The sequence below is a fragment of the Triturus cristatus genome, chromosome 12, assembly GCF_964204655.1.
Source record: "Triturus cristatus chromosome 12, aTriCri1.1, whole genome shotgun sequence".
Taxonomy (NCBI): domain Eukaryota; kingdom Metazoa; phylum Chordata; class Amphibia; order Caudata; family Salamandridae; genus Triturus; species Triturus cristatus.
The window spans coordinates 580,603,208-580,627,715 of record NC_140595.1 but is presented as its reverse complement, the minus strand read 5'-3'; the positions used below and the strand labels follow the sequence as shown (position 1 = coordinate 580,627,715).

General features: G+C 46.2%; 1 protein-coding gene and 1 pseudogene across 2 annotated transcripts in view; one reads left to right on the top strand and one right to left on the bottom strand.

The window, feature by feature from the left end:
- MARVELD3 (MARVEL domain containing 3) overlaps positions 1-24,508 on the bottom strand; it is an 813,614-nt gene that overhangs the window by 736,003 nt on the left and 53,103 nt on the right. The gene's annotated exons all lie outside the window — the stretch shown is intronic.
- Positions 3,401-6,216, top strand: LOC146776305 (uncharacterized; annotated as a pseudogene).

Sequence of the window (24,508 nt, the reverse complement as noted above, 5' to 3'; positions counted from 1 at the left end):
CGATAAATGCTAACTTTAAAACGGGTGCATGGAAACATGTCGTGTTTGGTGTCAAACACCTTGGAATCATACCTCCACACCAGTAACTGGTGTGGGAGGTATGATTCCACCCTACTAGAGGGAGAAGTATGACAGCACCGGTACACCCGGTACCAGCTTTGCAAGCCCTGGCATCACAAAATGATTGCTGCCAGCCACAGACATGAGTCTGCCCTCCTGCTGCTGGACGAAACTCCGGTAGGGGACGGCTGGACAATAGCTTTCCTGTCACAGGGAGGTGTGACCACCGCCCAGACAGGCTTTAGTGTATTGGGGCTGGGTGGGTGCACTCAGAGAACTTTGATGTCTGCACTGGGGGCACATTTGGTGGCCCTGTGCATAGTCCAGCTCAAACCGGTTGCAGGGGCTCTCTGCCCCTGCTCTGGCGCGAAACTGGACAAAGGACATGGGTGTAGCTAACCCCTCTGGCCTGACCCTCCCATAGGTGGGTCCCCAGAGTTTGTCCTACCCCTTCCTTGGGTATAAAGTAGGAACCCCTGGCTACAAGACTTTAGATATTACCTGGACAAAACTCTGCTACAGAAACCAAATATCCTTCGACAATCTACGCTTTGCTGGACAACTGAAGAATCTCCCTTGGAGTAAAGGAGTTACTCCACTGGAAGGCAAGCACCTCAACACATCTGACCGGTTTGCATCTACGCAGCTTCCGACGGACTCTGAAGATTTTGCAACACCGGAGGTGGGTTCCCAAGCTTCCCCGAGGCCAATCAGTGTTCTCAGCAAACCTGAGACCCAAAGCCCTCGTGGGGACCGTGCAACCCTAATCCCTGGACACCGTGCACATTTGCAGCAGCATATGCTTTTTGGCGATCCCTGAGGCTGTGCTTTGGACTACGTGTAGTCCCGACCCCGAGCAGTGATTCCACCGAAGATCACTGGTCTACACTCCACGAGTGTTCCGTGGGATGGTGTTTTGTGTTTCCTTTCGAGGTCCCTTCGCGATCCCTGGTCCGTCGACCTGTGGGTCCCTGAGAAGGGAACTTTAACTTTCAAAGGGCTTACCTGGTTGCTGCAGACGTGCCCTGGTTCTCCTTCACTTGGGGAGTCCACAGGACCTTGCTGGTCCACACCGAAGCATCTTTACTCTAACCGCATGGGGTGCAGTTGCCAAGGCTTGATGGTCTCTGATACGGACACCGACCCCCCCAGCACTCGACATCCTTCGTGGGACCGCTCGCCTGCGGACTTTGGTCGTCGCCGACGTCTCCTGGTTCCCGTGGCTGCAGAGTCAAGCTTCACCTCTCCGCACCTGAGGCACCCGACATCGGTGGGCAATCGTCTACCGAGCCCCTGGTAACTGGCAAGTGACCCAGACTCTGTCTCCTCTGCTTTCAGGTTCTTCACATCTCCGATCCAGGCTTGGATCACACCGGACACTTTTCCTCTTCACGGCAGCAGCACTTTGCAGCATCTCGCCTTAGAAAACGATGAAGATTCCCGACACCATTTGACACCTACGCTCCCAGCTTCCCTGGGTTAGGTAACAAGAGTACTCCGGTACTCACATGGGTGCTGGCCTTAAAACCTTCTAAGTTTGAAAGGGTTTGCTCAAAGTCCTCTCCTAAGGGTCCTTAATCTTTAAAATTCCAACCGTGACTTTTCCATAGGATTGTACGGAGCTCGCGGCTGTGTTCTCACACTGCACGTGTCCCCCGTGGGTCCCCTGTGTCACTACTTTGGGGTCCCAGCGATTCTACGTGCTCTAGGCACTGTGTCTAGTTAAGTCAGGGTTGTTATACCACTGTCTTAATATATGGTTTGGCCTCCCCCTGGGGCCACTGTGCATTGTGCTATTTACTGTCGTTCTAGTGCTTTAATATTGTGTATCTTGTTCTTTAATCTCATAAAGAGGTTAGTAGAGAGCGTTTAGTAATAAATACCTATATTTTTTATAAATACCTTGTGTAGTTCTCCTTTCATTTGGTCATTCAAGAGGTTATAATCTGGTAAACCAAGCTGCTTTACATTCCTTTGAGACTTAGCCTGAAGGCTGCTCTCCATAGCTACCACTAGGATAGGTTTCAATAAAGGTTGTCTTTAACCTAATCATCAATAAGGGTTGTTTGGACTGGTACAAGGTGCCCACTTTAATTAGTGGGCAGCATATACCAGGCCAACTTCTCACAGTTCCCACATGCAGCACTTCTCCAGGGGGACTTCCAACTGCACCACTTACAATTTGTCAGATCCCTGCAGCTCCGACATGCCTTGTCGTCCCACCGGTCCTCTCTTGGGGAGAGCCCCAAATTCAGTCTCATGGAGAGTAAAGTCCTCACGGCTCCCATGGGGAAGTGTGGGGTTTCCAAGATTAACTGCTCACTGGTCATCAACTCTCTAGACCGGATTACCACTCTCCGTGCCCGCTGGGAATCCTGGGTGGGCGCCTTAGATGATGGGGAATGGAGGGAAGTGGTCCTTGCCCTGAGAGAGCTGGTTATTTCCTCTGGGTGTCGGATGATTCAAGTGAATGCTCTACATACTCCATACCCGACGCTGCAGTGGCTATGGAGGGCGGGTAGGCTTCATACGCCCACTTGCCATCAGTGCGAAGCCGACACTGAAGATTTTGATCAGGTGGTCTAGTCATGCCCCATCATACTGGTATGACTGGTCCAGACTCTTGGAAGCTCTGCTGGGGGTGCTGAGTAGGCCAGTTGATTGTTGGAGGACCTTGGAGGGAAGCACTTTGAGAGATATCTTGTGGGGCTGGATACTCTGCTCGCGAAGCAAGATATAACCCGGATCTGGTCTACGGGTGCCACCCCGGTCTTGCAGGCTTAGCAGCAGGCTATGGACTAGTCTTTCAAAATGGAGGAACAAGCGTACACAGCACACAGCTGCCCACATAAACATCACAAGATATGGGGTATTTGGTGGGACTATTTTGGGCTCCAGGGATTGCATTGATTATCCTTGTGTTGCTATGTTGCCAAGGTCTTCTAGCCAATTTAGTTGTTCTGCCTGTCATGTTTACTGTGTTTATTATGTTTTGCCTTCAAAACTTCAGCCGCCGAGAGATCTCCCTGAGGATGATTTGTTGCACCCTACAAATGAGTAAATAGGAAACCCAATAGAAATATTTTATCCCAAAAATAAAACCTGGCTATAGAAATGTCAACCAAAAGGCAAAAGACATCCCGGCCTTGGGGAGAGCAGAATTTCTCTCATGGACAGCCATAATGCCTCATGGTGAAAGCTAGAAATCCCTGAAAGCCACAAACCTGATACAGCTGCTTTCGACCAAGACCATAACCACCAGGACATAGAATGTGAAGACCACATATGAGAACGGCAAAACAGCCAAAGTGGCAGTGGAGATGAAAAAAATACAACGGAGATGAAAAAATACAACCATGCCCTGCTTGGCATCAGCAAGACCAGATGGACACAGTCAGGTTAGAAAAGACAGGCTCCAGGAGGAATGTTGCTGTATTCTGGAGACAAAGAAGAGAACACCTCACATACTCAGGGAGTAGCACTGACTAGCAGCCATCAGAGCTCTTTCCGAGGCCCATGGTCCCTGAATCATCAAACCGACCTTCTGCACAAAGAAAAAAAAGATCATGATGAATGTTATTCAGTGCTATGCACCTACAAATGTCAGCAAAGAGAAAAAAGAACAGTTTTAAACAGACTCCAGTTCATCCTGGAGAAATGCCTTGTGAAAGATATCACCTTACTGATGGGGGACATCAATGCAAAGATTGAAAGCAACAACACTGGGTACGAAGAAGTCATGGGCGACCATGGCCATGGCAACATGAATGAGAATGAAGAAAGGCTTGCAGATCTGTGCCCTGAACAGTATGGTGATAGGCGGTAGTGTATTCCCAAACATAAGAATGCACAAGGCAACATGGGTGTCATCAGACCATTCAACAGAGAATCAGATAAACCATATCTGCATTGCCAAGAAGTTCTGAAGGCCCATGCAGGATGTGAAAGGGATGAGAGGAGCGGATGTGGCGTCAGACCATCACCTTGTTGTGGCCAGGCTAAAGCTAAAGCTGAAGCACGCATGGATGTAACCAACAAACTAATGCCAGTGATATAACAACACCATCAGTCACCCGCAGAAACAATTTTCAAGTCCTGCAAAAGCTAGAGAACAACAGAGACCCAGCAGAACGGCAGTGGGCGAAGAGCAAAGCAATACCAACATCAACCTGCCATAAGGTAATGGGTCCCAAGCAACACCAGCATAAAGAATGGATCTCCACCGAGACACTCTGCAAAATCCAAACGAGAAAGAAAAAGAAAGCTGCAGTCAACATCAGCCGAACAAGAGCAGAAAAAGCAAAAGCTCAAGGTGAATACACCAAAACTGACAAGGAAGTAAAGAGAAGCTTAAGAGCAGACAAGGGAAGATTCGTCGATGGTCCTGCCACAGAAGCCCAAGAAGCAACAAACCATGGAAACTTAAAAGAACTCTACAACATAACGAGGAAACTCTCTGGCAGATATAGCAAGCCAGCAAGACCTGTTAAGGACAAAGCTGGGAACACAATCATGGGTAACGAAGGACAACAACTAAGATGGGTGGAGCACTTTGAAGAACTGCTGAACCAGCCTGTGCAGCACTTTCCACCAGACACACAGCCAGCTGACAAAGACTTGCCAACTGACAGCAGCAGACCAACCAAGGAAGAAATACGGCAAGCCATCAAACATATGAGAAATGGGAAGGCAGCAGGACCTGACAACATTCCTGCAGAGGCACTGAAGGCAGACATTAAAACATCAGTAGACATGCTCTATGCCATGTTTGGAAGGATCTGCGAAGAGGAAAAGGTGCCATCAGACTGCAGGAAGGTATATCTGATCAAGATTCCAAAGAAAGTTGACCTGAGTAACTGTGCAAACTACAGTGGGATAACTCTTCTATCAACCCCCAAAAAAGTGTTCAACAGAGTCATCCTGAACAGATTGAAGGAACAAAACACTCCGTTTCGAGCCAGCAAGCAGGCTTCCGCAAAGATATATCCTGCACAGACCAGATTGCAACGCTGCGCATAATCACTGAGCAGTCGATGAAATGGAACTCCGCCTCTATGTCAACTTCATTGACAATGAGAAGGCATTCAACAGCGTGGACAGGGAGACCCACTGGAAAGTCCTCCGCCACTACAGTGTGCCAGGTAAAATTGTAACAATCATCCGGAACTCTGACGAGTGAATGACCTGCAAGATAGTTCATTGAGGATAACTCACAGAAGCCATCGAAGTGAGGACCAGAGTCTGCCAGGGTTGTTTGCTCTCACTTTTTCTCTTCCTGCTGGCCATAAAAAGGATCATGAAGACATTCACAGCAAGGTAAATAAATGGGATCCAGTGGACACCTTGGATGCAGCTTGATGACCTGGAATTTGCAGACGACCAGGCCTGACTCTTCCATACCCATCCGTAAATGCAGGAGAAGACTGACAAAGTAGCTGCCACATCAGCATAACTTGACCTCAACATCTACAGGAAAAAAAACAAGATCCTGAAGGCTAATCCAGCCAGCACAACTGCACCACTTCTTGCAGGTGATGCACTGGAAGGGTTTTAGGTCTTCACCTTTCTGGGCAGTGTTATAGACAAGCAGGGTGGCACAGACACCAATGTCAAGGCAAGAATCGGCAAAGCAAGGGATGCCTTCATTCAGCTAAAGAAGATGTAGAGCTCCAAGGATCTAACGCTGCAAGTCAAGATCTGATTTTTAACACCAATATAAAATTGGTCCTAATGTAGGGAACAGAAACTTGGAGGACAACAGTGACTACCACCAACAAAGTCCCAGACCTTCATCAACAGCTGTCTGAGGAAAATCCTCCAGATCCGCAGGCCAAACACCATCAGCAACGACGACGTATTGCAGCAGACTTTCCAAATCCCTGATAATGAAGAAATCGTGAGAAGACACTGGGGCTGAATAGGTCACACCCTTCGCTAGCCACATCAAACACCACCAGACAATCCCACACCTGGAATCAAGGGAAAAGGAAAAGAGGAATGCCAAGAAACACCTGGTGTCGAGGTCTCAATGCTGACTGCAAGGAGATGGGTTACACCTGGAGGCAGATTGAAAGAAAATCCCAGGTCAGAGATGGCTGGAGAGTCCTTGTTGGTGGCCTATACTCCAGGTGGGGTGGCAGCAAAAGTGAGTACTAGAAATAGGTTGAATTTCAGTTACTAAAAACTCTAAATCATGGTCTGTTTTTTCAAACTTTGTGAGGTGATGTATCGGTGTTTTAAGATGTTTAGATTGATCTGCACTTGCAGAATATGAAGTCCAAACAGCTTGCCGCTTTCCAAGTGAACCCATCTAGCTTGACCTGGGTTCAGCTCGACAGGGAGGAATGACAGTCCAGGGTATCTTAAGCACCACAGTCCCTGACACCACAAAATAGTAATTTAGGGAGTACTGCTCTGTGTACTCATGCCCTATATCCTAAATTCACTGACCTATGAATCATCTACTCGGTAGGAATTGGACATGGCCAAACTGCTGAGTTCCATTTACATTGCAGACCTCCTCCCAGTTGGTGATCACCTTCCAGACCACCATGATCGATACATATTTAAATATTAAGCCTTGTGCCAGTTATTCTATGTTTAGTCTATACGCCTAGTTTAATAAATGTACTTCACAGGGAAGTCAGATCCTGCAGATTCCTGCCTTACCGGAGGCCAAGGAGTTTAAAGACATTCTTATTGTCAGGACACCATTCATTCTTTCCCCTCTGGTCACATACTCCATTCCAGTCTGGACAGAACATTCTCTTAACTATCATCATTGGACTTGTATCAATCAGGACCTCAGGGAGTTCTTAACTGACTGCAAAAACTATGTGGTGCAACCGCCTGATCCTCTACTGACAAGAACACTGCTACTCAAACAGGCTCTCTAAAGCATTTTGCAGAGGTTTAAAGGCTCCACCTATCAGGAGCCATAAAGCCAGTCCAATCCATCAATCAGGGAACGTATTTTCACTCCTGGTATTTTCTAATCACAAAGATAGGGGTGGACTCTGAACCCGAGTTGATCTTATTGAATTAAACCGGTTTCTCCGCTTCAACAAATTTGCTTTGCTGACTTTGGCTCTGGTACTTTTCAGCAGTTCGAAACAACTAGTTGGGCTTGGTAGATCTGCTGGATGAATATTAAAGAATGTCATGCTTCAAGACTGCCAATAATACTCATGGTTTGTGCTTAGTGGGTCTGAAGGATGTGTATTTAATTTTTGTTGTTTCAAGACCATCAACAATATTTATGGTTTCTATACTGGACCAGCATTTCAATGCAATACCTTCTCCTGTAGTCTCCACAGTTGTTCAGCAAACTACTGGCCCCAAAGGAGGTTTTCTTGAGTCTCCAAAAGGACCATTGAAATCCTTTCTCCAACAACTTCCTACAAGCTCCATATCACGACCATGCCACATTCATCTTGACTCTGCTCTGCTCTGACTGATGCTCTTTAATCAAGTCAGTGAACTTTACACAATCCTGCCTATCTCTGCCCAAACCAAGTCTATTCCTAGGCTCATTCTTGACACTGGACATGCAAAAGCCTTCCTTGCCATAGCAAATTTGCTGCTTTTAACAGGAACTGTAGATCACTTTCTTAAACGTAGGCAATAACATATGGTTACAAGGGCTTTCAGGTGTCATGCATTTGTGTGGTCCGGATACTAGGTTGCAATTGTGCTCTACTGAGCTCAATGTGACAGAGTACAGGGATCATGTGCTGAAATACTAGTCAAATCAACCCCAGCCTACTTGCCCTGAGATTTTGGGCTAATTCTCCTGGTTTGCTGGTGTGCTGTCTCTTCTGCTTCATGAGGATCAGGTTTCGGAAACAAAAGATTCTTCAGTTTGATTGGGAGTGATCACTGCAAGGTCTTTCCATAAGCAGTTTAGCTAAACAGATCAGAAACATTCCTCCACAGGGACGCTAGACTGCCAGCGAGCAAGATGGCTGCACTCTCGTGAGCCCCTGGCAGCCAGGGACCATAATCTGGCAAAATCCTTACCTGAATGGTGGTAAAAACCTTGTAGAAGCTGCAGTCAGGCGCAGGTAAAGCTACAAGGAGTGGAGGCGAGGAGTGAAACCTAACAACGAGTGAAGCTGCATGAAATACTGCAGCGCAAGACAGAATGAGGCCTATGGTTTGAGGTAATGGCGGCCGCCCAGGTGAAGTAGAGAGCTGCACTGAGGTCAGGAGAGCTCTCCGGCCATACTGAGCAGCGATCCCAATCGTTGGTGGTGCCAGGTGTTGAGGAATTGCCTCCGCTGCGTTTGACTGGGGAAGGCGCTCCGCTCCCCGTGATGAGGAGCTTCTGCCGGAAGGTGAGACCCACCCAGGTGGGCTTTACAGAGCAATGGGCCGGGACTGACTGGTCCACGCGTCCGCTCCCCGTGGCTGCCAGAGATTGTCGGGGAGGCGGGCATCCCTGTCCTGCGGGAGCTGTGTCCCCGAGACCCTCGTAAATGAGAGGCTACTGCAGCTACGACTGCCTGGAACACATCCTGGATCGGATGGGGGAAGGCCTGCTCGGCCCGTAAGAGGAGCTCCGAGGCCTGTGCAGTAGTGAGGGAAGTTGAGAGCCCGGGGCCTCCAGCCTGAAGTGACCGAGGAGCCCCTGCGACACCCCTTCAGAGTAAAAGGTGAGGCCTTCTGCTGCTGCGGCGCCTATCTACAAGTGGACTGACGGAATGCGCTGCTAAAGCTGGGACTGGTGACATCCAAGGCCACTGTAAGGCTGACAAAAACTTGCTGCTGAAAGGGCCCATTTAATGCACTGTGCCCACGGCCTACTACCACCGCGGGAGTTAGGAAAAGCCTGGAGTGACACTCCGGATGTATAGAGCGCAAACTTACAGGAACACACTGTGGCTAAACAGCCTGCGCAGCCGGGCATAAACCAAACAGGGAGTGATCCGCTTCCCATTGGCATTCCTGCCTTTCTGTGTAATATTATATTAAGTGCCAATTGTACGCACACGGCAGCGCAGAACATGGGCCGCACGGAGGGTAAGCAGGCAAAACTGCAGTTTACGGCGTGATAACCCGCCTCCAACATTGCTGAGGACACCGAATGTCACTGTCAGGAAGACAATCCGCCCTCATCCTCCTCGCTGGATTCAGACATAAAATCCCTCCTAACCATGCGACAAAGCCTCATATTCATCGAATCATAAATGAACGCAATGAATATGCGTATGGATTTCATTACGCAAAGGTTGGAGAAAAATGATGGCCGTATAACTGAGGCAGAGCAGCGCATCTCCACCCTCGAGGACACCACCTTAACAGGCCGAGACCGACTCCAAGGTATGGAAAAACTCCTGAAAATCATTGTAGCCCAAAATGAGGACCTGGAGGTGTGTTTGTGGAGAAATAACATGCGCATAGTGGGTGTTCCAGAGTCCACTGCCATGGGCCGCATTGAGGAATATGTTGAGCGCCTACTGCTGGAGTTCTTCCGGGTGGAGGCATTCTCCAAAGTGCTGGTGGTAGAGAGAGCTCATTGTTCACTCTCTGCCAGGCCACCGCCAGATGGGCGCACCTCTCGCCCCATTCTGGCGCGCCTACTTAATGATAAGAACCGGGACAAGGGATTAGCAAGGGACAAGTGAGAGCTTGTGCATGCGGGGAATAGTATCTCCATATACCCGGACTTTACTATCGCTGCACAAGAAACGCAAAATAAATTCCTGCCAGTCAAACGCAAGCTTCAGCAAGCTAATATATCATACTCTATGCTCTACCCTGCTTGTCTACGTGTCCCATATCATGGGAAGATATACATATTCAATACCTTGCAGCAAACCCAGGACTTCCTAAAAACTGTAGGACAACAGGCTCCTACCAACTGGGATGACAATCCTGATTCCAGAACACCATCTCCGGCACCAGAGGAGGAATGAGGATGCCTTCCGCACGGAAAGCGAGGCACTACTCATCTACTGGGACTGCAGGACTAACTTACTGTATGCCTGTCAGGGCTGTGTACTTAACCCCACTGGAACACTCATAGATACCTCACCATTGTATCTGCATAGATAGCGCTGCTGAGATCAGCTAAAGTGCCACCCAACACTGACTTCCCGGGCACCCTCGCAGCAGCGAGGTGCAATGCCAGGCTCTCAGGCACATATCCCCAGTGGGAATTCCCTGGGTAATGCAATGGTTTGACCTGGACCTCCCTCCCCACTCCTGCTGAGGCCTATCTTACCAGCTCCCGGTCTACTCTCTCTTTCCTTCATGTTTTTCTCTTTCCCCCATCTTTATCCCTTTATTCCTTTTCTCACAGCTCCTCTTTGGGACATACCCCACTGTTGACTGTTCGTTGGGATTTTGTGTGGGTTGATGTTCGCCTGCGGGATCGGGCTGTGGGTGTGGGGGGGCAAGGGGACTCTATTGTTAAGCAGCATTGCACATCACAGTCCTGTATCTGCTCCGATCCGACTGAGCACAGACAATCACTTAAATTCTAGTCACAGTGGACTTCACACGTCCTTGCAGTCAAAGGGGCACATGCGGATCAATAGACGCACCTAAACTGACTACAGACCATACTTATAACTTCCTGACATGGAACATGCAAGGTCTCCTGAGATCCCCGGAAAGCGCAGGCAAATCCTGAGCTACCTTGATAGGTACCATGTGTATGTGGCAATGCTGCACGAAACGCACCTAGATCTTAAGACACCACCCAGTTTCTGAAGGAAATGGGCTGCACATAGATGCTTTTCATCCTACTCGACATATGCCAGGGGCACGGCAATTCTACTCAAAGCTTGTGTAAAATACTGTCCGATAAGTGCATCGCGCAGGGCAGATATAGTGCGAGGTGGGACAGTCTGGCAGACCACTCTGTTACGTTAGTAAACTGTTATGCCCCTAACATTGATGATGCCACTTTTTTTGATAAACTTTGGGGACATATCCTGGAGATTGGTTCCACCTACTTCATATGGGGAGGGGACTTCAACCTAGTACTAGACCCCAAGATTGACCGTTCATATGCAATCCCCTCTTTGCATTCAAAAACAAATAAGCACCTTACCGCACAAAGAGAGGGCACCTTCTATTCTAGTGTTCATTCCAGCTGGTCTCGTATAGATTTTTGGTTACTCTATAAAGGCCTGAGTACATGGCTTTGAGACACGTCACATTTGGCACTCACTTTCTCGGACCACTCTCCTGTATTGATTAAACAGGCAATGTATCCCTGTATCGCTCCTGGAGGCTCCAACCCACCGCGCTATTAGATGACTGCTTCCGCGAGGACATTCGCCAGGAAATTCTTGAGTTTTCCCCCGGAACGTAGATAGCGTCCCATCACTGGCTAGCATCTGAGAAAGCTTTAAGGTCACTATTAGGGGACTTTGTATAGCGAAGGAAGGGGGGGGATCTTGCGCGCCATCAGAGGGACTTTACACAGATTGGATGGTGACATTTAAAAGAGTGGAGGACTGTCTGGCTGCTGACCCGAACCCTCAGCGACGGGCACACCTCAAAGTACTAATAGAATTCTCTGACGAGGCAGAGCGCAAATCTAAGTTCCGCTCTAAATATCACAATGCTAGGGTATATGGGGAGGGTGAACGCCTTGGTAAGGCTTTAGCCGAGTTAACTTGCATCCCTAGATTTGTCAGTCAGGTCCTTGAAATAGAAGACGAGGATGTCATTAGGCATACTGACTCACATGGGATCCTCAGTATCTTTGCTGACTACTACACGCAGCTATACAGCACACATAGAGGGAACCAACTTGACATGGCTTCCTACTTGGAAGACGCTGCCCTTGCCTGGATCAGAGAGTCCCGTAGAGAGTTTTTGGCAGCAGATATTGAGGAAGATGAGATAAGGGCTGCCATAAGGAACCTGCGCTCTGGCAATGCCCCAGGCCCAGATGGTCTGCCTGCAGACTTTTATAAATGCTAAATTGACCAATTAGCCTCTAAAACAAGTCTACGAGGAGGCCAGGGAGAATGGCGCCCTCCCCATGACGATGCGGCAAGCCATGATCATTTCTCTGCTCAAACCAGGCAAGGACGTTACCAGATGCGAGGCTTACAGACCCTTTTCACTGATTAATTGGGACACCAAAATATTGGATAACGTTTTAGCTAACAGACTGACACTATTGATGGAGGGACTGGTACTACCAGATCAGGCGGGTTTTGTACCCGGGACAGCAAATTTGCATAATTTGCTCTGCTGCATGATTTTTTTTTTCGCTTCTTAAAACATATTTTATTAGGGTTGGTTCACATCCATGACAATGTATGTCTGCCTCCATAACAACATGTACTGTTCTTCATTATACATCTTTACAATTATGGTGTTACATTGCCACTAGTATAGCGGCTTTGATTGTGTTATAGTCCAAAGACCCAGCAACCTTCATGAATGCGCATTTACATATGTGGAAAAAAGGAGATACAGTTCTGTATAGTTTGTCTCGTCAGACATCTTCACTATATCTTATACTCTCTATATACCGTGACATGTGAAAACACCCTCGTTATATCCTACCTAATAGATCAAAAGAATAACGTAACAACTATGATAACTCATCCCCCCTCCCATCCTTCGGCCATTTTGTTAAGTCACACATTCGCCGCTAACACCACTGTCTACACTTCACTTCGCAAGATCTCAACACAAGCTATAGATTTTACCTTAGCAATTGGAACATTGGGTCCTGAATGAACTGGCTGCCGAATCATCAACATATTCATATTTACAATACATCAGTATACTCATCATATTACATGAATATCAGTCGCTTTAAGTTCTTCCAGTAACACATTCCAGTCCAGTGAAATAGTTTTTTTCCTCAGTCCGCGCTTTTCTTCCCTCTGAAGTTCTATACCCTCTGCAGTACCCCAACGGATTGCATCATTTTACCAATCCTGGACCGCTGGTGCTTTCCTTGCCTTCCAGCGTAATGTTATCGTTCTTTTCGCTATTATCAGCATTAGATTAAGAAAGCGGGTTGTGGGGTGCCCAGTTTTCCTAGTAAGGCTTAATCCCAGCAAGCAGATTTCCAAGGTGTTAATTATTCTCCCAAGCGCTATGGTTGTTAATATGTTGTGTAGTGTGGACCAGAATTTAAAATTCTAGGGCAGGACCATAACGTATGTAGAAAACACTCCTTAGCACACGTGATAGTTACAAAATGCAAATATATATAGCGCGTTTTCCACAGAAGCTCAACAAAAGAATACAAAAAGGATTTATTTTCCTTCTTCTTAGTTGTTCTTTTTATTTTATGCAAGTCTTCTCAGTTATTCTTAACAGCCAACAGCCAACACGTGTTTCGTCGCTACAGGGGGATGTTGTCCCGCGACTTTCTCAAGGCTGTGTTTATATAAAGAAATATAAAAGACCAGTGTATGTATTGGGATAATAAACAAACGTAAGACAATAACATTCCTCAAAATCTGAGGTAGTGGGATAGTCACCAAGTTGGTGTAACTTTGTTGAGCTTCTGTGGAAACGCGCTATATATATTTGCATTTTGTAACTATCACGTGTGCTAAGGAGTGTTTTCTATTGTAGAGGGCAAAGGCCCCCATTTTGAGAAGTAGGGTGGTTCTTCTCACCTTTTAGCACCGTCATCTACACAGTTCTAAATACTAATATGTGTGACTATTCTTTGTGGCGCCTTAACCTATAATAAATACCACTGTTGTGCTCAATTTGACCATAACGTATGTATTAGGTCAGCATTCGGCTCTTGGCACCGGGGGCACTCATCAGCAACTTCCGCAAACATCATACTTAATCTGTGTGGAGATAAATACGCCCGGTGCAATATCATTAGTTGTATGAATTTAAATTTGGGATTACGTGCTACCTTCCTAGGGTATTCGATAACACCCTTCCATTCCTTATCTGTAAGATCCTTCCCTATTTCTGCATCCCATCTTTCTCTGAGAGCACAGTGGCGCCACCGTATGTGATTTGATCCCATGTGTCAACCACTTTGTTAGGTGACTGCCATTCCCCATTAGGTACAACATGTTCACTAATTTGTGCGTTGGGGGTTCTTGTCCATCCGGAGCCCAACCCTTACGTATAAATCTCAGGATCTGTGTATGCGTCAGAAAAAGTGTATTAGGTACTCCTCGCTCTCTTACCAGTGTATTATGATCTACCAGTGCACCGGCCACAAAGAGCATACCTACTGTATCCACTCCCGTATCCAGCCAGGCTGAGATACGTTGTGTGGAGACTACCTCCATAGACAGTGGGACACCCATCAAAGGAATATTCGGGGCATACGGTCTTTGTCGTTTAGTATATAGTAGCGCCTTCCTCCAGTAATGTAGAGCCACTTTAAGTAGTGGATATGTATTCGGTGGTGTCTTTATGGTTGGCAACAGTAATTTATGTAACTTACCCCCCTCTCACAACCTCTGTGATATTCCTATTTCATGTAGATTCCTACCTGCTAGCCAGTATGCCATCCACTGAAGCTGGCTGGCATAACAGTAAGTCTTGAAGTCCGGTACCCCCATTCCACTGCTTCTATTGTTTAACTTAAGCTTTGCTAGCCCTATCCTTCGCCTACCCATACCCCAGATTAGTTCTATCAGCAGTGTGTCTAGCGCTTTGAATATGTGGGCAGGGAATACTATTGGTAAGTTGTGCGCTGCTGCATGATATCGATCCGGAGTCATCAGCAGTCGGGATTTTTTTAAATGCCACAAAAGCCTTTGACTGGAATGGGACTACATGTTCATGGTATTGGGCAGAATGGGCTCCCTTCTCATTATCGTGGATAGCATTACTTTACTCTCAACCGGAAGCCATCGCACAGATTAACGGCCTGTACTTCAATCCATTCCCCGTTCTGAGAGGCACCCGCCAAGGGTGTCCTCTCTCCCCTCTGCTTTTTGCGTTGGCAATCGAACCCCTCCCGGCCAAATTCTGACAACATCACAGAGAATATGCAATACTGTACCCTTCAAAGCAAATATTAGTCTCACTGTACGCAGACGATATGACCTATCTCCGCGAGCCCCATATGAGCTTAAACCCTATCCTCAGGGAGTTTATCCGCTTTGGCACCCTGTCAGGGATCAATATCAACTGGAGCAAATCACAAATATTTCCCCTCACGCCCAACATCACCAAATTCCCCCTAGACTACTCGCTAAGATGGTGCGATTCGGAAGTAAAATACTTGGGTGTGGTAATAACGCGAGATAGAGAGGAAACACTCAGGGCAAACTACGGCACAGCCATTAAAGCTATCACAAACTGGATAGCCCACTGGATTACACTGCCGTTAACACTAGCAGGCAGAATCTCCTTAATGAAGCTAATTATCCCACCCAAACTATTATATTGGTTTCTTAACATACCCTATCATCCCGGCTGTCCCTTTTTTCGCAAACTCCGATCGCTGCTAATCAAGCTGGCATGGGGAGGAAGACAGCCTCGGGTGAGCTGGCAGATTCTGACGCAAGCATTCTCTCAAGGCAGCTTTAAAGCACCAGACACGGAACTATACTTCCTAAGTGCCCTAGCCCACTACGTAATATCCTTGCTCCATCCACCAACATTCATGCCACACCTGGCTATAGAACAGGGGTATATGGCTTCCATACCCACGACTTCCTTCCTAGGAATGAGAGTACCCGGAGAAGGGATCGTACATCATACAGTGACCTGCACCAACCTAGCATGCAAACGGCTCGCCTAGATAGCGCGTAAACCTGTTTTGCACTCTCCGCTTCTGCCTCTCTCATATTATCCCCTTGCGCCAGTCACCCGCGAGACCGCATGCCGGGACATGCTCAGAGAAAGAGGCCTGAACACTTGGAGGTACATCTACCATGAGGGTATGTTTAAAGACAGGCAGGTACTTCTGAGTGGTAAGAACGTCACACCACTAGAGGTTTTCTTATGTATCAGGCTTAGGCATGAGGTCAGGGCCAACATCCCTGGTTTCCATCAGGAACCTCCTACACTAGACACTTTGCACACCATGCTGAAAATGGAGGGGCTAGCACATGCTATATCCAGACTTTATCGCACTGCACTGCTGGAGCGACTGCAGGCGTAACATGACGCCAGGGAGGCATGGGACCACGAATTAGATGAGCTGCTGACAGATAAACAGTGGGTGTACTGCTGTATGCAGACAGAGGCCATCACAGCAAGTAGTTGTTTGTGGATCGTACAATTTAAGTTTTTACATAGTTTATTATTACACACCAGCGCGCCTATGCAAATACAAATTGAGAGACGATGACCGCTGTGAAAGGTGCTGGCAGGAGGGAGCGGGGTTTTTACACCTGGCATGGCAATGCAGAGAGGTACATAGCTATTGGCAGGAGGTGATAACAGCCCTATCCACAATGGTGTATTCCCTCATCCCTGTGTCACCGGTGCTTGCGCTGCTTGGTTACACAGAGAATTTAATAACACCACATAAGTAGCTTGTTGCGATAGGCCTATTACTGGCGAAGCGAAAGGTTGCATGCAGATGGGGCAGAGGGCAAGCCCCTAAATTCAAAGACTGGCTCTTAGACATTATATACTGTAAAGAGAAGCTGTCGAATTATGCAGAGCTCCTACCAGCCTCGTACCGCCCAAGAGATATTTTGGGAACACCTATTAGGGTATTTGCGTGGTAATTCAGATTGACAGGCTGCAAGTGCCCGCTCCGATGGCTAAGATCAGTATCACAATTAATGCTGTCCATGTTAGGGCAAATATAAGGTCTAAGTAATTAGTCTGCCAGCAAGGCTATATATTATGCATTAATGGAAGGAAGGCTGTATCCGTTATGTTGCGAATGTGCTGGCCAGGTATCTATGCTCCTTTGACACTGCATGTGAATTTTATGCTCTGCTGTAGATACCACTCTAGGTATGTAACTAAGATGTCTGTATGCCCATTGACTGTGCTTTGCTTTTTTTGTGCTGTATTGCTCTAAGTTTCTGCTGTATGTTATTGAAAAAATTCAATAAAAAAAGAACATTCCTCCACATAAACTAAGTTAGAGTTCAAAGCGATATTCATGTCGTTTTTTCCAACCATCAGGTTCATGTCACTCATGATTAACATGGTCAATACAAAAACCTGAATTTATATCAAGAAAATTAACAACATGCAAGCGTCTCCATTCTGATGAATGGCTATTGGGACCTGAGAATGTGGCTGTTTCCGAACGTCTTCCATGTTGAAGTTAATCCTTGCCTGCAGACTCCTACACACACCCCGGAAGTAAGAACCCAGTAAGATAGCCCTTAACTAAGTTTTCAGAATCTGGTATCATCTGGAGCTAGACTTTCTCTTGATCCACATAAACAACGGAATCAACCTTGTTTATAGGCAGGAACTTCAATTCTTCGATCAAGTGGAATTATCAACTGGTCTGGAAAGATCCTTGATGACTTCCACTTAATTTCTCTTATCTAGCAAATCCTCTGATTTACTTAGGGAGTGTGGTTATCATTCTGGCTGCATCCTGGCATTGACTAAATGGTCAACACACAAAAGGAGGGCCAGAGGAGATTTAGAGACCAGCAGGAGTTGACTCACCAATTTAACACTATATAACACAATAGAACACCTGGGTCTGAACAAGGGAAAATTGAAAAACAGAAACAAAATAACCTAGCTGAGATGGAGTATTCCTTTTAAAGGAAGATTTCCCTCACCCACCATAGGTGCCGTGCTTCATCATCGGAAACCTCTTTGCACCGTGATGCCTAGTCACAGTGCGAGCTGCAAACCCCTCACAGAGAGAGCACAGCAAATGTTTTCAGAGTTATAATAAATACCCTTTAATGAGCTGGGGGTAGTGAAGTAAGCAGAGCGTGCAAAAGAATGTGTGATGATTAAAACTGGCTGCAGGGTACGTGAATACCTTTATTTGTGCGCCCCTAGGTCAGGATTAAAACGAAGGGGACTACAGGAAGGATTAAATCTTATGGGGTGTGTCACCAAGGTAGGTTAACATATTTCAGCCAATAACCCTCAGATGAGGTGTTGTGGCAGTTGTCAAGACCTATAGTGTTAGTGCTTCTGCTTTGCGGTTGTGCTCAAAATATAATATAATTTAACACAAAAACGTCCAGTGGACGTCTGTAAATCTAAAGAAGGGATCCACTGGTGATCACCCGCAGTCGTCGGGCGTGGTGCTGCAATTCAGGCCCTGGTGTGGGGCTCAGGGTACTCTCTATCCTCTAAACGGGTGGAGGAGGTGAGAGGAGGTTCCCGATAATTAAGTATGCCACCAATGGTGGTGAGGGAAATCATACTTTAATAGGAATACAGCATCTCAGCAAGGTTATTTTGTTTCTGGTTTTCAATTTTCCCATGTTCAGACTCCGGTGTTCTATTGTGTTATATTACCTCGAAGGCCACCATTTAACAATGGATTACATTCTGTTTCCAGCATGTCTACTCTTTCCTTTGGTCACCTCCCATTGATAATATGATCCAAAATCAGTCTACCAAAGTTACAGCAACGTAATTCTGATCTCAAGAAATGTAAGCTTTAGAGACATCTTCAGGATGGCTATGTGGACTATCGCACGTGAATTCTCCAGTATTGCTGTCTTGATTCGTTCTGTAGGATTTATAAAGTGTATTTGACTAATTACCTGGCTATTTCAAGCGGTCTTTCCCATCCTCTTTTTCTGTTGTTCATCTAGCTCAGCAATATACCCATTGGTTGGCAATAGGAACAAACAAGGATCAAGGAATAAGATAAAGATATGTTTATGCTGAATTCTTCTCTAGTACAATCCAGCAAATGCCTCTACCATCGGCCAGAATATTACATTAACAGGTTCTGTCATGTCAAAACTAATGTAAGTGTACACTTATTCATGGGTGGGAGCGTGCGCATACACATGTAGTGCTGGCAGCACATATTTTCAGAACTTTGATGGTTCCTGTCAAGGTTAAGAGTTATCTGCAGGCTGGTGGACAGCTCTGGATTTAGCAGGTGGATGTCCTTCATGATGACGGGGCAATGTCCTACACCATCCTGATGTAGTACCTTCCGTCAGCCAAACTTTAAATTTACCCTCTAACTGAAAATGTATCATTAATAAGCATAAACAGACACTTCCGTAATTATCAAGTAATCTTACCAAAGTAGAGAAGCATCGAGATGGGGTGTGTTTCTCCTATCTTAGCAGCTACAAAAAGGAACTAGAGACAGCAGATTTGATAGTACACCATATGATAGCTTTGCAGTAGTGACACACGTTTGATCAGAAACCAGGACAGAAAAGTGGAAATGTTTTAGAGACCTAAGGACTTTGCTAACTGTTACACTACCTTCAGCCGAAGAGTTGAGAGATCACAAATGTGTTCATCTGCATTTTAGAGGCAGGAGACATTGCAATTTATTTTTGGATGGAAATTACATGCAATGTTTGCAAAATGTACTTCACAGTATCTTGCATGAAAATGAATAGGAAGGCAAACCTTCCCTTCAAATGTGAAATTTGCAGGTTGGTTCGAGGAGAACAAAAATGAATCTAGGCTTAGTTCAAATTCATAATTCATTCTGGAAGGTTAATCTGCAATTCTGTTTGAACTCCCTAGCATGTAATTTCCAGGAACGTGTAAGATCTGGAAAAAGATAATCTAGCACAGTTCTCTTGTTTCATGGCCATATACTACTTCATTGGTCTTTGCTGTGTTCTGATCAGGAGCTGAGAAACAAGGAAACTGATGGGTAATGGGTTTAAGGCAAGCAGTGCCCTTCACCAAATACACCTATGTGACATGATACTTAGATTAATAATATCAAAATACACAAATATTATAAAAAAATGTTGGGTCACTAATATGGCCACCCTATTCATAATACACAAAAACACAAATATTGGCTGCAAAAATATTGCTGCGAAAAATATCTTAAATACCTTAATAATGAAAACAAAAATTAGGAAATACTAAATATTGTCAGTAAAACAAAACAAATTAAACAGGACCAAAACCATGAAACCAAAAATATTTTGAACCAAAACCTTGTTAAATTAAAAAGATCTATACTTATATAATTCTAGACAAATACAAAAAAACCATAAATAGCATCTACTTTAAAGAAACACTATTAAAAAACATTAAATTACTAACCCAGCATCCAATGAAATTAAACTAAAAATAGTTAACAAAAAAATACTTTCCCAATTAAAAATTAGTAAAGAAGAGACATGCAAATAAGCAACTAACTGCTGCAGAAGCAGCCATTTCTAAAAAGGCGAATTTTCCTAGACTGAGTAGGAAGATACTATGGGAAACGGCTTGCTATAAGGAGGGGATTTGTGACAAATGTATATTATAACATGACACAGATGTTGATTGCAATAGGGGATGACTATGTTTATAACTAGATGAGCATTGAGGAGGGTGGGCGGGGATCGAGTGTCTCATATGTTGGTCTGACATGTTAAGCTTATGTGAATATACCTCAATGTGACATGCACTTTGCTGTTAGTAGCTGTAAAAGCAATAAAAAAGAATACTTTTTAACAAGTCTGCCTGACTAAAGCTACAACCTGAAAGGCTACAACACTCTCTAAAAAATAAAGCCCCTGCATGTACAAAATAAGTACAAAATGATGACATAATTTAAATTTAACAGCAACAAAAATAAATTTTATTTAAAAACTGTATCACCAAAACACAGGTACCAAGACTGCCAAAAAACAACATCAAATAACACAAAAAAGACCAAGTCACAAAAGTACAGCAAAATTATATTACAACAAAAAGAAAATTGTGTTGCAGGGATTCGGTTTGGAAACAGAACCATTTCTATCTCATCTCCCCCAGGCTCGCACCATGCATCCTGAAGTAGCGACAGTCATGGGACAACTCCGAAAATGGGTCATTATTGGACTTCTCAACCGGTTCATGTCCACATAACAGACAGCTCCGGAGTCAAGCAGATATCCAGTGACCATTCAAAGGGACCCCATAGGCAGTGAAACACGAGCTGTTCGCAGGTAAACCAGGCGGGTTGGAGTGACAGTGACCAGTCAGTTTTCAGGACCTGGAGCAAAGGGACTCAAAAGAGTCATATTTTGCGATCACAGCACAGCACAGCTGGACCAGTGGTAGTTCCAGTACCAATTGGATTTGAAACTAAACATCCACTGCAGAGTTGAAAAAATAGAATCAAAATGCCGCCAAAGAGGAAGAACAGCAAGGATAAGCCTCAGAACACACTGGAAAATAATGAAAAAATAAATGCTGGTATTACTCCAAAAAAGCATTGGAAGGTACTGACCAAACCAGTTCCGATTATTTTTTTAAAGTGTGATATTAGGGCAGTGTGAGAAAGTGCCATCTTTCTTGCATGGTATGCCCCCCTTTTTGCTGAATTGCTGAATGTACTTTGACTGAGTGTGCCCTGGACTCCTGCCAATCAGGTGCCCAGGGCCTATGTTCCTTTCCTAAAAACTTCAAACCCAAATTGGCAAACCCTGGCCACATGTCAGCCCCTGGTAAATGGTACCCTAGGTACCCAGGGCCTTGTGACCAGGGAAGGGCTCTAAGGGCTGCAGCACTTTTGTGCCACCCTTAAGAGGCCCTGTACCCTAACACACACACACTGCCCTTGCAAGCTGAGTATCTGGGTACAAGACAAAACAGAGAGTCGACATGGCACACATCCCTGTGTGCCATGCTCACCACCTACACTGCCCTGGCATACATCAGCCACCCCTCTAGCTGGGTCCCCTATGCCAGTGGTGCGGGCACAGGAGCATGAGCCCTGTGCCCCTACAGTACCCAGGTCCATTCCTGGGCCCTGTAAGTGCAGTGCTGCCATTTAAGAGTACATGGTGCTGAGAGCTCGTCAAACACGAACGCCACAGCACCATAATGGCAACACAGAAGACCGAGAAGTTTGGAATCAAACTTCTCAGCACATTAAACCTGCACCGATGCCAGTGTGGGATTTAATGTACAAAGCACCACAGAGGGACACTTAGAGATGCCCCCTGAAACCTAACCTACAATCCACGTCTGGTCTGAGGGGCTGCCTAGGCTGCCACACAGCAGACATGTTGCTGGACCCCTGGGTAGGAGAGCCCCGCTCTCCTGGGCCTGCAACAATGCACATCCTGGGCGAGGTGCTAGGTTTCCTCCCCCAGGATGGACAGGGGGAAGCTTCAAAGACATGCCGCCTCTGTGAGCTTCCCCAGGCCACTTGCTGTCCCCACTCTGGCGGGAAGCCTGGCCGGAAACCCTAAATAAGGACAGGGGATGTGCCAGCCTGCCAACCCCACCCCTCAGGTGGGGTAAGGCGAGGTGAAGCACATCTCTGGGCCCTCGCCATCTTGAAAATGGGGGCCCTGCCCAATCAGGACTAGGCTACTGCCCCCCCTCCCACAGGAGAGTGGCAGAATAGAGGGTGTAGCCACCCCAGGACAGGGACCCATTGGTCCTTGCCCTTTACCTACCTGTAACGCCCCTAAATCTAGTATTTAGGGGCACCCTGAACCTTCCTTCCTTAGATTCCAGATTCCGAAAAACAAAGAAGAGCAAGAAGAAAGAAGACCTGCTGTGCAGCTGCTAAGAAGAGTAAGACACCAACTGCTTTGGCCCCAGCCCTACCGGCCTGTCGACCCTCGAACCTGCTCCTGCTACATCCCGGCATCTCTTGTGGCCAGCAACCTCACATAACCCCGGAGGAAATGGCTACCTTTTAGCTCTAAGCACCTTGGACTCCCATGAGCAGAGGCTCTGCTCAAAACCAGCTTTTAACCCATGGCATCAGCCCGGAACCGCGAACCCTGCACACTCTGCACCCGCCAAGCCTGGCCTGTGCCGGAGTGAACAAAGACCCCGAGGACGTCCCCTCGGTGACTGTGACCCCGAATCCGGCCCCCAAGGACTCACCTCAATGCTCCGGACGACGCTTGCAACCTCAGAACCAGGTACCCCCCCCAACCGCGATCAACAGAGGGTAAGATTTCCCGACACCAAAATGCACCCCTGCACCCGGCGCCCTGCGGCCCCCTGTGCCCAACTCCTGGGTACCTACCTATCCTCCAACTACCCAACTTACCTCGCAAAGTGGTGGTGGCACCTGAAGAATGTTCGTCCCCGAGCTTGCAGCCTTTGTTCAACCAGGAGCTTTCCCATTGAAACCCATTGAGCGCCCGAAGGCTCAAAAGCACCCTGCACCCAGCTGCCCGAGTGGCCCTTGCAGTGTAACCTCTACACCTATCTACTTCCCCATTTGACCTGAGCAAGTGACCAGGAGCCCAGCTCCCACAGCTGTGTGGCCTGCTAGTCAGCAGCCACCAACCAAGGCCCCCCTGCCTCCCATAGGATAACATTGGGCCTAACTCACTCTGCACCCGGCTGCCCTTGCGCCGCTGAGGGTGTAACAACTGTACCTACCTGACCCTGGGAGAACCCCGAGTCTGTGCCCAGAACCTTAACTCTGCCAGTCGAGTACTTACCCAAAAGCTGATAACCCAATATTCCTCCATAGGGTAACATTGACTGGTTTCTTCTGAAAAAGTGTGGAGTTTCTAAGACTTAAAATATTCACCAAAAATCAGCCGAGTAACGAAAACGAAAATACTCACCTGCTATTAGGAGAGATCCCAGTGCTGGATCTTGGTGCCCAGCACTGACCCTGAAAAATATTCACAACCGTACTTACCAGTAACCCAATTTTCTTCCATAGGAAATCATTGACTGTTTTTTTGTGAAATTTCTTCCGTCGATTTTTGCAAACTTCAAATATTCCTTAAAAATCGTACCAACTGTCAAAACGTAATTACTTTCCTGTTTTAGATAGAGGTCCCAGTACTGAGTCTAGGAGCCCAGTACTGGATTACAAAAGTAACGAGAACCTACTTTACCTGTAACAGGTAATTTTCTTCCATAGGGAATCATTGACTGTTTTTCTATGAAATTTCTTCGAAGTGTCAACTTTGAAAATAGCTAAATATTGCCTAAAAATCACAACAGTAACTAAGTCGACTTTTATCACTTGTTTCTAAGAACTGTCCCAGGACTGAATCTAGGATCCAGTCCTGGAGTTACAAAAGTAATCCTGAAAGTAATCTATTGCAAATAACTTAAAACTTCCATTGAGCTCAATGCCTTATTGTGTTTGAAATTGTGTTGCCTATTGCAACAACCTGTAACCAGTATTTACAAAAGTCAATTGCATATTGCAAAAGTATTTACCTAAAGCATCTCATTCTGAGAAAGTATATTTTAATACCTATTGTTGGTTCTAAAATAAAACAGACATATATTTTTTATATAAACCATTGGCCGAGAGTTCAGTTATTGAGTGTGTGAGACCATTTGCTGACTGAGTGTGTACAACAAATGCTTTACATTGTCCTCTGATACTACCTTACTGCTCGACCAAGCTACCACTTTAGAGAGTACGGTTATATCTAACTTTAGCCTCTGCCAAACCTCTGGG